At 33.2% G+C, this 16742-nt stretch overlaps 1 protein-coding gene across 2 annotated transcripts in view; it reads left to right on the forward strand.

Moving 5' to 3' along the window:
* PRKG1 (protein kinase cGMP-dependent 1) overlaps window positions 1–16742 on the forward strand; it is a 1158333-nt gene that overhangs the window by 1025752 nt on the left and 115839 nt on the right. The window lies entirely within an intron of this gene.

The raw sequence follows: 16742 nt of genomic DNA on the forward strand, positions 1-16742 counted from the left end.
GTCACAGAAGAGATTTAAGGAGAAGTAGGAAGGACCTTACAGACAAGGGCTTAACAAACATTTTCTATAAAGGGACAGACATTTTCAGCTTTGTGGGCCATACGGTCTCTTTCGCAAAAGCTCACCTCCACCTTTGGCCCAAGGGCCATAGTTTTTTAACTCCTTTTATAAATCAGCTTATTTTACAAATGAGGAACTTGAGACCCAGAAGTGTCGGGTATACTTAAATCACACTGTACAATAATAAGAATTAATCCAGCTAGATCCCATGCATTCAAGTTCTTATATTCTAATGCATTTGTTATATCTCAGGATTTTAGAACAGAATGAGACTTTGAAAAACCTCTTCCAAATCCTTTAGTTTGGAAATGAGGAAGGTGAGTCCCAGAGAGAATATGAATTGTCCAAGCTTTTTATAGGGCCAAGAGCAGAATTACAACACAGATCTCATGACATCTGTTTTAGTACTTTTTTACTTGTATCACATTATGCTTTAAATGACCATGGTAGGAAACTCATATTTATTAATTCAGTAAGAACGTATTGAGTATCTACTATATGTTAAGCTGTAGGCTCAGTGTTGCGATACATAGAAATGCATAAAAAGAGAGTTGCCTTCAAGAAGCTTAGAACCATGACTATAAATACATAATATGATATGATATCAAAAAAGTCCACCTAAAAAAAGAGGAAATTTATAGCTTATGAATTGAGCTAAAGTATTTTCATGGAATTAAATATGAATCTAACTCTATAACTTTTAAATTTGTATACATCTCAAGCGGTAAAATATTTGAATTCCAAATGACTCTCCAAATGGATAAGGACCTCACCAAGTCAAATTTCCACCATCCAAGCTAAATATCTACAATTGCTGATTTAAAATGACAATTTTATTAGTCCAAGTAATTAATTTATTTCATCAAAAACATACGGGGCCTTTACATGATCACTTCCCTCACCTCCCATAAGGTGGGCTCTCGTATTGTTTTTCACTGTACCATCCTACTATCCTTTACTTGCCATGCCATATATTTATAATACTTGTTTATCTATATTGACTTACAAACTACAAATTTGAGGCGAACAGGATATGTTTATTTTGTTCACAGTTGCATTCACAGGTAGGATGTCAGGAAGTACAATAAGCACTCACTAACCATTTACTGAAATTAATGAATAAGTGATGCTTCATCAGTCTGGGTCCGATCAGCATACAGTAGTTTGAGCAGGAAAGGGTTATGATAAAAAATTAGTAACTATAATAGGGGATTAGAATAATGAGAGATTAGCTAGTAAGAAGTAAATAGAGCTCTAGAGAATACAGAAATAGCAGATATAAGGAGTACTCATTAACTCTACTCCTGTGAGAGAGACCCAGAGAAGATCTCTCTCTTTGTGCCTGTCCCTTCTCTACTTCTTCCCACTCCACCCCGCTGGGGCTAAGAGCTAGACCTTGTTATATGGCAAGGTTCCTGAAGCTTAGCACTATTGACATTTAGGGCTAGTTAGTAGTTTTTTTGTAGGGCGCTGTCCTGATCGTTGTAACCTCTACCCACTATAGTGTGATAAAACAACACCCCCACACACAGGGTGACAACCAAAGGTGATTCCAGACTTTGCCAAATGTCCCCTGTGGGGCAAAATCACCCTCAGGGGAAGGACACAGCTATTACTTGCTGGATGGCAGTGAAGTCTCTATGATGTCATGCCAGTGGAATTTGTGCCAGAAATCTGCCCTGTCGGGTTGCAAGGAAAGCTGTTCACAGGGAGGGATAAAACCACCTGAGGGGAAGTCTGCTGGGAATCTGCTGGCTGCCCTGTACCAGCCAGTTGGGAGGCTGCGAGAGCCTACCAAGCACAGTGGAACCAGGAAGCTAAATCCTTTGTTCTTGAAGTGTCTCCCAATGCCTTCTGATGAAAAAGTTTTAGTGCCAGTTGGCAAGGAAAAACATTTTAAATGGCCTAATCCATTTTTACAGAGCAGTCAAAAGGTGAATGTAAAGCTAAGAGGCAATGGATCAATTGCTAGTACAGATTCCAAGCCAAATCCTAACATGGAATACAGAGATATAAAAAACAAATAGCAAAGTCTCCTTCTTCCTTGTATTAACTCCTGGTCTAAACAAATGCATTAAAAAAATCAACATGATAAACTGCAGTTCAAGTAAGAACAAAATACTTGGAGAGTACCAAGGATGGAGAAATATGTTTTGCTTGTAGCATCCCAAAACTTCCTGGACAGAATGACATGACAAACAAGTTTTTAAGTTTCAGAAGGTGTTTTACAAGTGAGAAAGGGAGCATTAAAGCAGCTACTGCTGAAGGAAGGGCATGTACAAAGACAAGGAATTTGGAAAGGATTTTGTATCGTACTGAGGAGAATGTGGCAAGACTAGAGACACTGTATTTGTGGGACAAGGAACTGGACAATCGATTAGGTGGGATGCTTGGAGAAAAGTCTGGATAGATTGTAAAGAAATTTCCTAGTATCTCAAACTAAAATAATCTAGATTTTTTGTGGGCCGTAAGGAACCAACACAGGGCTGTTGCTATCATATACCGTGTTTGTTTCTGATGGTAGAGTGATGGATTTATCACAATGGGAGGAATGGAGGAGGGAGACTGTTAAGATACTGTTGCAACAGCCCTAAAAGGTATTCATTAGGGTTTATGAGTTTAAACTTTAGTCTAAAGCAGATTTGGGTGAATAATTAAATGCGAAAGGTGAGCGAGGATGTGAGACGTGAGAGGTGTTTCTAGCTTAAGAGACTTGGTGGATGTCTGCAATAGATCCAGAATGTGGGTAATTAAGCAGGTTGAGATGGAAGTAATTGGCTGATTCAGTTATGGATATATTAAGTTCAAACTGCCTAAGTTATGGCATTCAGATATTCAGATGGAGATGTTCACTGGCAGTTAAAAATGTGGATTTTGTTTTGTTTTTAACAATCAGATGATGAGTGGAAATTGATGTTGGAGTTCACAGTTAATCATTTTTAAAATATTATAATCACAGCTTTGGTTTTGTTAATTACAATCATTGTTTTGTTTTGCACCAATGAATAAATAATTCATTTTTTCCAGTAAATGCTTGAAACATTATTATTAATAAATCTCTCTTTTTCTGTTTTTTCATTTGCTGGTTGGGATTTTTTAAACTTTTCATTATTATGGATACATAATAGTTGTATACCTTTATAGGGTACATGTGATGTTTTGATACAGGCGTACAATGTGAATGAATCAAATCCAGGTAATGGGGGGTATCCATTGCCTCAGGCATTTATCAGTTTTTTGTGTTAGGAACATTCCAATTCCACTCTTTTAGTTATTTTACAGTATACCCTAATTTAATGTTGATTATAGTCACTTTGTTGTGCTATCAAATATTGTCAATTCTATCTATCAAACTACAGTTTTGCACCCATTAAACATCCCCACTTTATACTCCCTTTCCCACTACCCTTCCCAGCCTCTGGTAACCATTATTCTACTCTCTGTCTCCATGAGATCAATTGTTTTGAATATATGGCTCCCACATATGAGTGAAAACATGAGAGATTTGTCTTTCTGTGCTTGGCTTATTTCACTCAACATAATGTTCCCCAGTTCCACCCATGTTGTTGTAAGTGGCAGAATTTCATTCATCTTTGTGGCTGTATAATATTCCATTGTATATAAGTACCACAATTTCTTTATCCATTCATCCATTGATGGACACATAGGTTGATTCCAAATCTTGGCTATTGTGAATAGTGCTGCAACAAACATGGGCTTGCAGATATCTTTTTGATATACTGAATTCTCCTCCTTTGGATATATACTCAGCAGTGGATTGCTGGGTCATATGGTAGTTCGATTTTTAGTTTTTTGAGAAACCTCCATACTGTTCTCCATAGTGGTTATACTAATTTACATTCCCACCAGCAGTGTATATAGGGTGCCCTTTCTCCAAATCCTTGCTAGCTGCACTTTTTATAAAAGCCATTTTAACTGGAGTGAGATGATCTCTAATTGTAGTTTTGATTTGCATTTCTCTGATGACTAATGATGTTGAACATTTTTTCATATACCTGTAGGTCATTTATGTCTTCTGTTGAGAAATGTCTATTTAGAACCTTTGCCCATTTTTAAATCAGATTATTTGATTATTTTTCCCATTGAGTTGTTGGAACTCCTTATATATTCTAGCTATTAATACCTTGTCAGATGAGTAGTTTGCAAATATTTTCTCCTGTTCTATGGATTGTCTCTTCATTTTGTCGATTGTTTCCTTTGCTATGCAGAAGGTTTTTAGTTTGATGTGATCCCATTTGTCCAATTTTACTTTGGTTGCCTGTGTTTTGGGGGTATTACTCAAGAAGTCCTTGCCCAGACCAATGTTCTGAACTTCCCCAGTGTTTCCTTTTAGTAATTTAATAGTTTCAGGTATTAAATTTAAGTCTTTAATCCATTTTGATTTTATTTTTGTAAATGGTGAGAGATAAGAGTCTAGTTTCATTCTTCTATGTATGGATATCCAGTTTTCCCAGCACCATTATTTATTGAAGAGACTATCCTTTCCCCACTGTATGTTCTTGGCACCTTTGTTGAAGATAAGTTCACTATAAATGTTTGGATTTATTTTGGGGTTCTCTACTCTGCAAACCTTACTATATTTCTGAGGGTTGCAGTTTTGTCCATTGGATGTTTGAAAAGTTGTTATTTAGAGGTTCAGGAATGTCTTTGGAACTTATAAACTAGTTGTATGAATGAATAAGAAAATTCATGAAAACTTTCATTTTCTAAATCATAAATATCAATATTACTTTTCTTCAGTTGAATAGGTAATATTTGAAATTTCATATTTGAAAGTATCTTTAAAATTTTTCTGTACAGCATTTTTGGCTATTTATTTGAGCAGGGATTATAATGCTTCTTGTGTTTCAGAAATAAAGCAAGGAGGAGTGGATGTCAGAATAAATTTCTGACAGAGCTTAACAATCAGTTTAAAAAACAGCAATATAATCATTAAGTTTGAAATTTGAATTCTGTTTTAGATATTCACATCACTTTTTTTGTAGAGTTAAGTGGTTTTGCTTACTTTAGTATTCACACTTCCCTGGCAAGACAGTTATTACAGGCCCAGCTGGGTCATAAAGATCTTAGACTTTTCTTTTTCAATATGTCTAACAGTTGGTATTCATTTTGAAACCCATAGCATAAATGCACGAATTGGATTAGCATCAGCCACAATAACAGTGAAAACTCATTTCCACACTAAGCTTTATTTACAAAGGAAGCCCTTTCAGAATTTACTACTTTGGATGAAGTACAATGATCATATTATCCATCGTCCTGCTACAATGATGTAATTGAATTAATTTTAAATGGAACACCAGACTAGCAAAGGCAATTTATGATTTAGTGGTTGATAAGAAAAGTGTTGTCCTCCCAGCTGAACTGGAGATAGTATATTTTCATCGAGACAAGAAACCCACTTGGGCTGAATGACAACTTTTATTTATTTAATTAATTATGTTGCATTATTTTCATAGGGTTCACCTTTTTCTCTTCTTTTTTTTTTTACATTTCTAATATAGTCTACGTTATGTGATTATAAATGTAATAACTGTTCATTTTAGAAAAAATTGGAAATATGGAAAATATACACATATTTTCATGTATTTCCTTAAACAGTGAGATAATTCTGCCTAAATATGTTTTTCTTGCTTTTTCTACATACTAGGACAGCATTAATAAATCTCTCTCACACACACGCAGGCAAAAAGATATACAGACAGATGAAAGATAGATGATAGATAGATAGAGTAGATGATTTCCTTCACAGCAAACTTCCAAGCAATGCTTTTTTTCACCATTTTAAAGATAATCTAAGCTTCAGAAAGCCCAAGTGTGATGTTGTAAAACATATAGCTTATAAGTAGAGAAATGGAATTGGAACTTAATTCTGTTTTCAAAGCCTATTATAGCACATTACCTTACCACATTGCATTAGCAATTTACTATGTTAATAAAAACACCTCATGAGCATAATTGAATTCCTTTGTCTTAGTTTCTTATCTGTGCTTGGGCATTTAAGCTTATTTTAATTTTTTATTTTTTAAAGAATTTTGTTCATTAAGCTTTGCCCCTCTTGTAGAAGTATTTCCTCAAAGAGATACACGGTAGTGGAATTACTGATTCAAAGAATATGTATACTTTTACATTATTGTCTAGATGTTTCTTCATTACATTTCCTGTTAGGCACTGAATTATGTCCCCCCAAACCCATAATTTGAATCCCTAACCCCCAATGTGACTCTGTTTGTGATCTCTTTTTGGAGATAGGGCCTTTTAAGGAGGTAATTAAGGTTAAATGAAGTCATAAGGATGGAGCCCTAATCCTATAGGACTGAAGTCCTTGAAAAAGAGGGACAGACCAGAAGTCACACACAGAGGAAAGGCCATATGAGGACCCTGAGAATGGGGCTGTGTGAGCCAAAGGCAGGAAGAAAGGCCTCGCCAGAAACCAACCCTGCTGGCTCCTTGATCTTGGACTTCCAGCCTCCAGAACTGTGAGAAAATAAATTTCTGTAATTTAAGCCACCTAAATCTGAAGTATTTTGTTATGGCAGCCCTAAAAGTCTAATACACTTCCCTAATTAGAACTTTTACAGACATAATGCAATAGGAGAAATAAGATGATCTGTTAAAAATAATTCTCTTAAAGAATTAAATTGACCCCTGAGGGCATGATGTGAGAGAGCACAGATACTTGATAGCAAATCCTAGCCCCAGATATTAACCAGCTGGCCTCAGCTTTCCATATTGGAGAGATAAAAATGGAGCCAATAATGGTTGGAATTGTGGGTGTTAGAGTCAGGTTGCCTTGGTTCAAATCCCATTGTCGATGTTTACTAGCCTTATGAACCCAGGCAACTTACTTAATTGTCTTAGCATTGATTGCCATTTCTGTAAAACAGAGAAAATTCATGTAAAATAATTTGTACAATCCTAACACATGCTAGCTAGTATTTTCATATTTTGCATGACATTTTTATTATTACTAAATTCTACAAGCATTAGTTTATATCATTAAAAGATATTTCGTTCTAAGCTTCTAATGAATTTTTGGGAAAAGTCTTTATTTCCCTCTTCAGTCATGTAATTAGAGCAGAAATAAAAAGTCCAGTGATAGAATGATTTTTGTAAAAATGTTAAGCTAGAGACTAAAGCTGTCTTTGTTGCAAAGAGTTTCAGGACATAATAACAGAAAGTATACTAAAAAAGATATCTTGGGATGGATTTATTGTGTCATTATAGGATTTCACTTTTAATTTACTTTAAAAAAATCAGTAACTTTTAAAGTATTTTATATTCCTATGCGATTTTCTTTAGCCAAAGTTTTCCAAAGGCAGTTTTTAGTCAGTTACCAATACATGGATTATTTCAACTGATACCCAATATAATCAATACATCTACATAAAGTAGAATACATTGGCTATAGATTTTTATTCTTTCTAACAAATGTAGCCTTTTATTGTTAACAATTTTGATAAGAATGTTGTCAATTATATGGATTTGTAAGTTTTTAAAAATTTCTAGGTAGAGAAGCTTAAAAAATATTAATAGAAGAGATATTCACTGTTACCATAGATTCTGCTTTGAGAATGAGAAAAAATTAAAGGAATTAACATTTGCTTGTATGTGATTCTTATTGTGCAAATGGACAACAAAATAATCTTAGAATGAGAACTTACTGTATTATGAGAAAAGTTAAATAATTTAGTATTGATATTTTGTTTTCATTGGGTAAAATAGATTATTTTGATGAAATTATTTGGGCATATATGAAACATAATCATTGGCTTTCATGTTAAAACAGTGATATTTTGGCCCAGAAAAATCAGTGACAAAAAGAGTAATATGTAATATCTACTTTTGTTAGTATGCATTTGATATAGTAAGATAAAGAGAATTTCTAACACTGAAAATAATTAGTCAGCCACAAGAAATCTGTCCACTGCATGGACTGTTTGATTTAAGTATAGCTGGGAGATATTTATTTTTAAGAAAAATAAAACTTACAGATTTGACCTATTAGGGCAATCTATACTCATATTTTCCTCTTAAAACCTAAAGAGGTCAGCAACTATCACATGAGATTTGATTCTAATTTCTTCAGCTTTTAATTGAAAATGAAAGTTGTACTACATTTTAAAACGCTTTCTTTCACTTTAATTGTAATTGGGATTCATCTTTGCAAATTTCATTATATTCTAAAATCATTACCCTCATTTAATGTCCTATATATAATTCAGTGTCAAATTGCTAAGTGTTTCAAACCACTTCACCCATATTTATGTAATGTACGTCTTCATTAGGACCAAAATTTAGGTCCTAAAAGTTCATTGTTCATATAGGTGGATATCCAAAGAGACGCATAGGACTTTTAACTTGTGTACCTTGAATTTTAAACAAAACTAAAGAAATTATAAATGCTTGAGGTGATGGATACCCTAATTACCCTGATTTGACTTTTACACATTTTATGCCTCTGTCAAAACATCACATGTACCTCATAAATATACACAACTATTATGTACCCGTAATAACTAAAAATAAAAGATAAAAATTAAAAAAACTTAAAGAGCTTACCTGTCTTCTTCTGGTCACATAAATAGACACAATGAATGAATAAATGAGTAAATGACTGAACTAGTCTATTTATTAATTCATTTTGAATTTCTGTTACAGGCCAGGCAATATTCTAGTTTCTAAAGGGGTATTGATAAATAAGATAGACCAGGTGCCTGATCTCATGAAATTTATATTTTGATGTGGGGAAAGACAGCAGATATTTAAACAAAGTAGTTTTTAGCTAGCCATAAGTAAAAATGGATTAAAGTGACAAAGAGTTACAGAAGTAAGCATTTAGGGTAAAGGTGATTTTGCATGGCTTGGTCAGAGAAGACCTATCTGAAGAGGACACTTGAGCTGTGACCTGAATGTCATGAAGACAAAGCTAAGAAGATTTAGAGAAAGAATGTTCCAAGCAGAGGACAAAGGTTCTGAGGAAGATGCAAGCTTCGATGGTCATAGGTAGCATATTAGGGTAAGTCAGAGAGCTTGTAGAGGCCCACAGAAGAGTGATATGGTTTTATTTATGTTTTAAAAATTGACCCTGCCCACTGTGTAAGGACAAAAGTGGAAACAAAGGAAAAGACAAGTATAGTAATGCCCAAATGAAGGAATGGTGGCTACAACCCAAAGGGAATATAGAAAAGAAGATTCATTTCAGATTATTGAAGATAAAATGTACAAGATTTAGTGTTGGATTAGATATGCGGTGGAACAGTGACAGGAAGAGAACAATCTAGAACAGAGGTCAACAAATGCTTTTTGTAAAGGGGCAGGACATCAAAGGACGTCTGTGTATCTGGCCATCAAATAGTTCAGTGTCTAGTGAAGGAGACTGGACAAAAACTAACAATTCAAAACTGTACAATATACTCTAGAAAGGCAACCACAAGAAATCAGTTGGGGTTCAGAAACGGCCTGTAACAGAGAGTGGCAGAGAGAGGGAGTGGTCTTGGACAGTGCTTCTCCAAGGATGTGTGCTAAAGGACCAGTTTTGTTTTGTTTTGTTTTAATTTCCAGTCCATCATGGACAGATGTTTTTATAAGATAAAATACAAAAGAATTACTAGAGAAATAAAAGGGAAAAGGGCATAAAAGTGACCACACTTTTTTACTATTAGACTCAACATTCATAAAATTCTATTTCAATAAAAATATCAGAGCAAACATAACACCAGATAAAAGGAAAAGAATTACCACAGTGAATCACTTTCATTGTCATTGAAAGCATTTATATAAGTAATAAGAAAGAGAATGGCTATTATACTTGTTTTGCAGTCATAACAAAGCCAAAATTTATGAATAAAATAGCAATTCCTCATTCTCACTGCAATTGGTACACTTTGAAAGAACACTGTGGATTTCAATATTTAGTCTTTAATGTGCCAAATGTACCTGTTTTTTTTTTTTTGATTGTTAACTTTTCTGATCTAGGTTAGATTGATGGAAATGCTGCTTGCAGAGAGTAATGTGTATTTAAACTGTTTTATGTTTTGTTTAATATAGTCAGAGTAGAGAAACCAGTCTCACAGATGAGTACTGATGAGAATGGACAAAGTAATTTTAAAGCAATTTTAGCACACTGCAGATATTCATTTTTATTTTTTATTCAAAATGGAACAAGTGATGCCCTATTTTCCTTAATCCTTTGTGAGTAGCCAATTCTACCAATAAATAGTGTAAAGTATGGTTAAATTTTCTTTTGATAAAAGAAATAAATTATGGATCTTATGTACTTGGAGTTACAATTAGTAAACTAATCTTAAAATATCACACATTTAACGTTACCCTCTTGTGCATGACTTGTATGCAGCTTATAGTATATGTTTCTTACCTCATGGGTTTAACAATAACTGCCTAGATATATACCCTGTTCAAAAATATATGTCCACTGATCTTGCTTTTGGATGTCTCAGCAATGTCAAATGGCTATAAAATTTTCTGAAGTTCTGTGCTTATCTCTTCACAGACCAGCAGCAAATGGTTTAGCCAATTATAATTTGAGTAGCACTGATCTACAAATGATCCCAAATTCAATCATGCTCAGGGAATTGTGGATTATATATAGAATCTTTTATATAAATATTTAAAATGGAACATTTACAAATTCAAAACTGTGTAGAAGAAAATCTCAGAACATTTCTTTTTAAAACACATCAGTTAAAGAATAAAAGTAAAAAGAATCAATAAAATGAAATATTAAGCCACAAATGCTATCACAAATGTTTCAACAGTAAAATTATTAGGTAAGCAAATAAACAAATAAAATTGAGAAAGTTAGTCGATTTATATGTGATATTTTTACATCACCAAGTATGTCCTACATGCTCCACTTGATTTCCCCCCCATTTAACTGTTAAGTTAGTTACTGTATAAGCACAAACCTAGATTAAAATCAAGTAAGTACTGAAACAATACAATTTCACCTTGTAATAACATTGGAAAAAATCCTAGAAGGACACAAGTCAACATATTAACAATGTTTAGCTCAGGGTTGTGGAATTACAAGAAATCTTTTTGCCCTTAGAGTTTTTCAGTGTCTTTCAAAATTTCAACATATTACCATTGGAATCTCTCTCTCTCTTTCTCTCTTTCGCATACACATACACAGATAATCTTAAAATCTAAAATTAGATCATTCACTTTAACTAGTATAACAAACCTAATCAATTTCACAAGGGTCTGCCCCGGAGAAGACTGATTATATAGACATATACACGAAAACTCAGTCAACACTAAATCTTTTTGTTGTTGTTTTTGTTCTTCAAAAGTCATAATAAATAAAATGGAGGAGTTCCTGAAATCAATTCTTAGCTTTTTATTTCTTTGGTTACTAGGCCAACATGGATCATTATTTTCAAATTTTAGTACCTTTTTAAGCATGTAATTATGATCAGAATATAATCTAAATCAAATGTTTTTTATTTGTAACCCCTTTTTCCTAATGAATATTCCCCATGGTAGATATGAGGTTGTTGTTAAAGACACAGACAAATAAATGTGTGTGGAATTTTCTTTTGCAAATATAAACATACATGCAGGATCAAAATTTAGTAGTAAGAAAACTATTTACTCATAAAGGTGTCATTGCTTTCTTTGCAGTTATCAAATATAATTCTGAGTAGATGAAATTCTTTTTATAGACACTATAGCCTTCCTTATGATAAACATTCAGCCACTCATCACCTCCCACCTTGTATTTTAATTCTTTGTATCTTATCTGTGATACTAATATAAGACTGTAAATTCCAAGATTGTACTTTATTCTCTTTGCATAATCCACAGTAGCTTGAATTGTTCCTTATAGGTAGTAGGTATTGCCTAGATATATGTGTGTGGATGGATGGATGGATGGATAGATGGATGGATTAATGGATGGATGGATAACTGGAAAAATAAATAAGGATATTGATTGGTTTTGTTTTATTTGGGGCTTATTTTTTCTCCAAAAAACAAATATTCATATGATATTTGATAGTGTAAATGACTAAGAATTATGATTGTCCTAATTATAAAAACAAAAACAAAAAACAACAAACATAAAAACACTTGAAGCCAGAAAGTGAATCAACAGGTTTTCTACATAAGTGTACCCCAATGAATGGTGCCTCTAAAACCCTGGGCTCAGCTAAGTAACAAGTGTCCCAACTAATTTAGAGCATTAACTTTCTATATTTTTAAATAAATGTCTTTTAAATAAAGATTTAGCCAAGATTCAGGTTAATGAAGTATAATAGCATATAGTCTCTCAAATTGAGAGGGCTTTCCCAAGGGTTCTGATAATGCTTGACAGATATTGTGCTTAACACTATTGAAGTATTTGAAATAGTTTCTGGTTTAAGATTTTATCTTGACTCTTTGACTTATAATATATGAATAGATTACCATCTTATTTAAGACTATAATCAGAAAAAAAACTGTTTTAAATGTTATGAGGTTTTTCTCTCACCCCATTTTGAATTTGAAAAGACTCTATTTTAAATTTTTCATATAAGATTCTTAAACACTGTATCAGAATAGAGGATAGGAGAACACAAGGATTAAATCAACTAATGTATATTTATATGTATTATATTATTGAATAAATACATGATTTATGAATTAAAAAATGCTTTGCACACTCTAAGGTAAAATATAAATGCTGTTATTTTTTAGCAGCCTGAGAATGCTGATCTCTGACACGTGGACTGCCTTTCTAATAATTTAAAAGACTATTTTTCTCTAGATAAAGTCTCTTTATATTATGACCAAAGAACAGAATTATATTCTTTTTAAACATAGCACCGAGTAATCAGCTCCCTTGAGAATATTGTTTTGGCTTAATAATGAAAACATCTTAATAACTGAAATTATTATCCACTGAGTTACTGTCACCATAATGTTCTAAAACAGACAAATATCCTAGAATGATAGATACTCTTGTATCTGATTTTCCTTAAGGAAAATTTCTATAAATGTCATGATTCTTGGTGTGCAAGCGTCATCATTTCTCCTCCCTCTTCTTCTCCCCTCTTCCATCCATTCTTCTCTCTCCTTTGTTCCTCCCTTCTTTTTTCCTCTTTCCTTTCTTTCCCCCACCACCTTGCAAGTATGTGTAAACTATCAGCATTAAACATAAAAGGGATTTCCCATTTGCTCTCTTTCCATGTTCTTAACTGATAACAATTTACCCAGCCCTTCTTAAAGAATTCTGTCAAGACTTATAAAAACTGGATTTTTTATCCCAAGAAAAGTAACAGGAAATTGTGCATGCAATAGTATGCATGCAATAAAGATTTGCTGTGGAGATGCCCTAAATTAAAGTCTTTTGCTCAATAATGTCTCCTGAATTTATCCTGAAATTAAACCTAGAGTATATGTGGAAATTTGGTATTTTATTTTACAGTGTTAAAATATAACTTGTGTATGAATTGTGAGTTTGTTTAAAGAGAGAATAGATTTTCCTCTGATCACCTATATTTGCTATAACGTATAAATAATATTTTATGGTTTCTATTTGTTCAGTTGCTGGGGTTTTCAAAACATTTCATTATAATCCATTTCAGAATAGAAAAACAACAACAAAAAGTTAATAATCAAGAAATACCGGCCAGGCGGGGTGGCTCACGCCTGTAATCCTAGCACTCTGGGAGGCCGAGGTGGGCAGATCGTTTGAGCTCAGGAGTTCGAGACCAACCTGAGCAAGAGCGAGACCCTGTCTCTACTAAAAATAGAAAGAAATTATATGGACAGCTAAAAATATATATAGAAAAAATTAGCCGGGCATGGTGGCGCATGCCTGTAGTCCCAGCTACTCGGGAGGCTGAGGCAGAAGGATCGCTTGAGCCCAGGAGTTTGAGGTTGCTGTGAGCTAGGCTGACGCCATGGCACTCACTCTAGCCCGGGCACCAGAATGAGACCCTGTCTCAAAAAAAAAAAAAAAACAAAAACATTGCTAAAAATAAAAAGAAATACCATAGGACCTGAGTAAATATTTACAAAGGCATCTGATACCTATAGTAATACTTTTCCAAATATCTATTTGATGAAGGTCCACACAGATGGCAGGTGTTCCTACAGAGTGCCTGTGAGAGGGAAAAATGAAACACTAATTAGTTCATATTGTGCCAGAAGTGAGAATTTCTGTAACACCATCAATGATGCTTATCAAGATGTCTTAAATTATTCATTGATCAGTTCAGGGATATACAAACAGTGGCCGTCATTTGGAACTTAGTAATATTGCTTGAAAAGTCTACATTTTCTTAAACTTCTAGTTAAGTATAATGGCTGATTTATTGTTTGAGGAGACTTAGAATATTAGCAGGATGCATTTGTTTAATGTTTCAAAAAATGTTATATTCTTTTCGCCAGGATTATCTTCTAAATAAAGATTATTTACAAAGGGCATATGGTTCCAATTGTAAAACCCAAGATTATAGTCCTGGCTATTTTTATTTTGAAAATAAATTCTGTATATTTAATCTATAATCTGGAGTAAAAATAAAGATGTTTGTATAAATAGTTATCATACCCTTCCTTCATCTGTACATGGATGTATGTGTGTGTGCATCTATGATATATACACATGCAGTGATCTATTATTTAGCTGCTAAAATATTGCTTATTGAGTTTTTCTGAATGGATTTGAAACACTAAGTTTTAGTGGTTATTGTTCTTTGGTTTTCCTACATAACATTCTTTTATACCTCTCTCTCAATGCATTTTCACAATATTTTGGATTTGGTTGTATTAAAAATATCCAAGTATTTATAAAGGATAGGAGTGGGTATTATTAGAGAATATGGATCATAATACTGGACATGTTGCTAAATTGCAATCACTTTGTATAAGTAACAAACTGTCTGTGCTTGTTTTCTTATTATCTATAAAAACAAAATTAACCAGATATTTTTTACTTTTTACTGTAAAAGAAATATTAGTATTACTTTACATTGTGAATCCATCTGGCCTAAGGGAGTTTCTCTAAATTCAGATTTTCTTTAAGTTTAGGTATGACCAAGACATTCTGTGGGAATGTGGGAAATTTTACCATAAAAAGAACAATGGCAGAATCATATTTGAGCATTTTTCTCAACCATGGAGATTATATTTATCATTTATTTGACCATAGATAATATATTTTTGAAAACTTTATAGAGACTACTGCCTGTTATTCATTCAGCATTCATTCATTTGGCATGAATTAGCATAATTCGTCACAGAAAACTTTGTATTCTTAAATGCAATTCTTGATTCCCTGGGCCTCTTTCTAATGTTTCTGGGATGCTTTTTTGTATAGAAATACTTAGAATGTATTTAGCCCAGCATTCTATTTACCCTCCAGCCCACATGAGATAACAGCTGCTCCATCTCCCTCCAGCCAGCCCCGAGTAAGATCTCATGTTCTTCTTTTTAGTTTTTTTTTAAAGTATATGTAAAAGCAATTAAGCAGCATTTCAATTTTAAATCAGCAAGCATCTTACTTCGTTTCATAACTTGACCACGTATAATTGATTGCTTAATACTCACAACACACAAACCATTTACATGTATGAAGATTATAGAGGTTTAACATTAAAATGTAATTTACAGCACTTTAAAAACTCTCCACCCACAACCAAGATATTGCTAGGGATTTGATAATTATCTTCATAATTATCAAGTGATTTGGATAGCAGCTATAGTATAGGTTTTAAGAGTATGAAGAATGATCACCTCCTCTCAGTCAGTCTTCACACTTATTGGATGTATGACTTTGGGCTAGTTTCTTAACTTCTCATGCTGTAGTATCTTCATCTATAAAATGGGTATAATAATGCTAACTTATAGAATCGTTGTACTATTAAAATATTAATATTTGTTACTATGTGTAAAACACATAGTTCAATGGCTGACATATGAGCACAATGTAAGTGAAGCCCTGATTGTCATGTGAATCCCCAGATGGTTGCCACAATGCAGTGTGCAAAAGTTACTGTATCTTGTTGTATTCAGTAATTTTCAAAGATGATTCTAGTATATATGTGTGTATTCATTATGTGTTGGCTCTATAATATTTTATATCACAGATATCTAATAGATGAGGCTTCACTATATAACATAAGTCTGAACACAGTTCCAGGTACATAATAGGAAATTGAATAGATTGAGTTTAAGCAGTGAAATTATTCTTCCTGCTTTATGCTAAAGTATGTTTTCCGTTCTCCCAAAATGAGTTAATTTTTCTATAATTCTTTCTTATTAATTGTTTTCCTATCTTCTGCGTATTTATTTTGCTTTTGAAGATTCTCTAAGTGGAGATAATGATGCTAGCCTTTTATAATTTGAGAATCAAAATTAACGTATGTTAATACTAATTAAGGGAATAGAATAGTATCTGGCAGAGAGGAGGCATGTCATAATTGGTAGATCTTTTGTTATTTCAGTATCATAAATAAGTGACTCGTTAAGTTTGTGATGTATATCAATTAGTGTGTCACAGACTTTATTCCACTCAATTTTTTGAATACCTGCTCTTGCCAGATATGTTTAGGTGTTGGAAACTATAGAAGTGAATAAGGTAGAAGAATTCTCTGCTCTCATATAATTTATATTCTAGTCAGGGAAAATATCATTATCTAATATGTTTCTTAATA

This window comes from Lemur catta, chromosome 14 (assembly GCF_020740605.2).
Source record: "Lemur catta isolate mLemCat1 chromosome 14, mLemCat1.pri, whole genome shotgun sequence".
In the NCBI taxonomy this organism is placed as follows: domain Eukaryota; kingdom Metazoa; phylum Chordata; class Mammalia; order Primates; family Lemuridae; genus Lemur; species Lemur catta.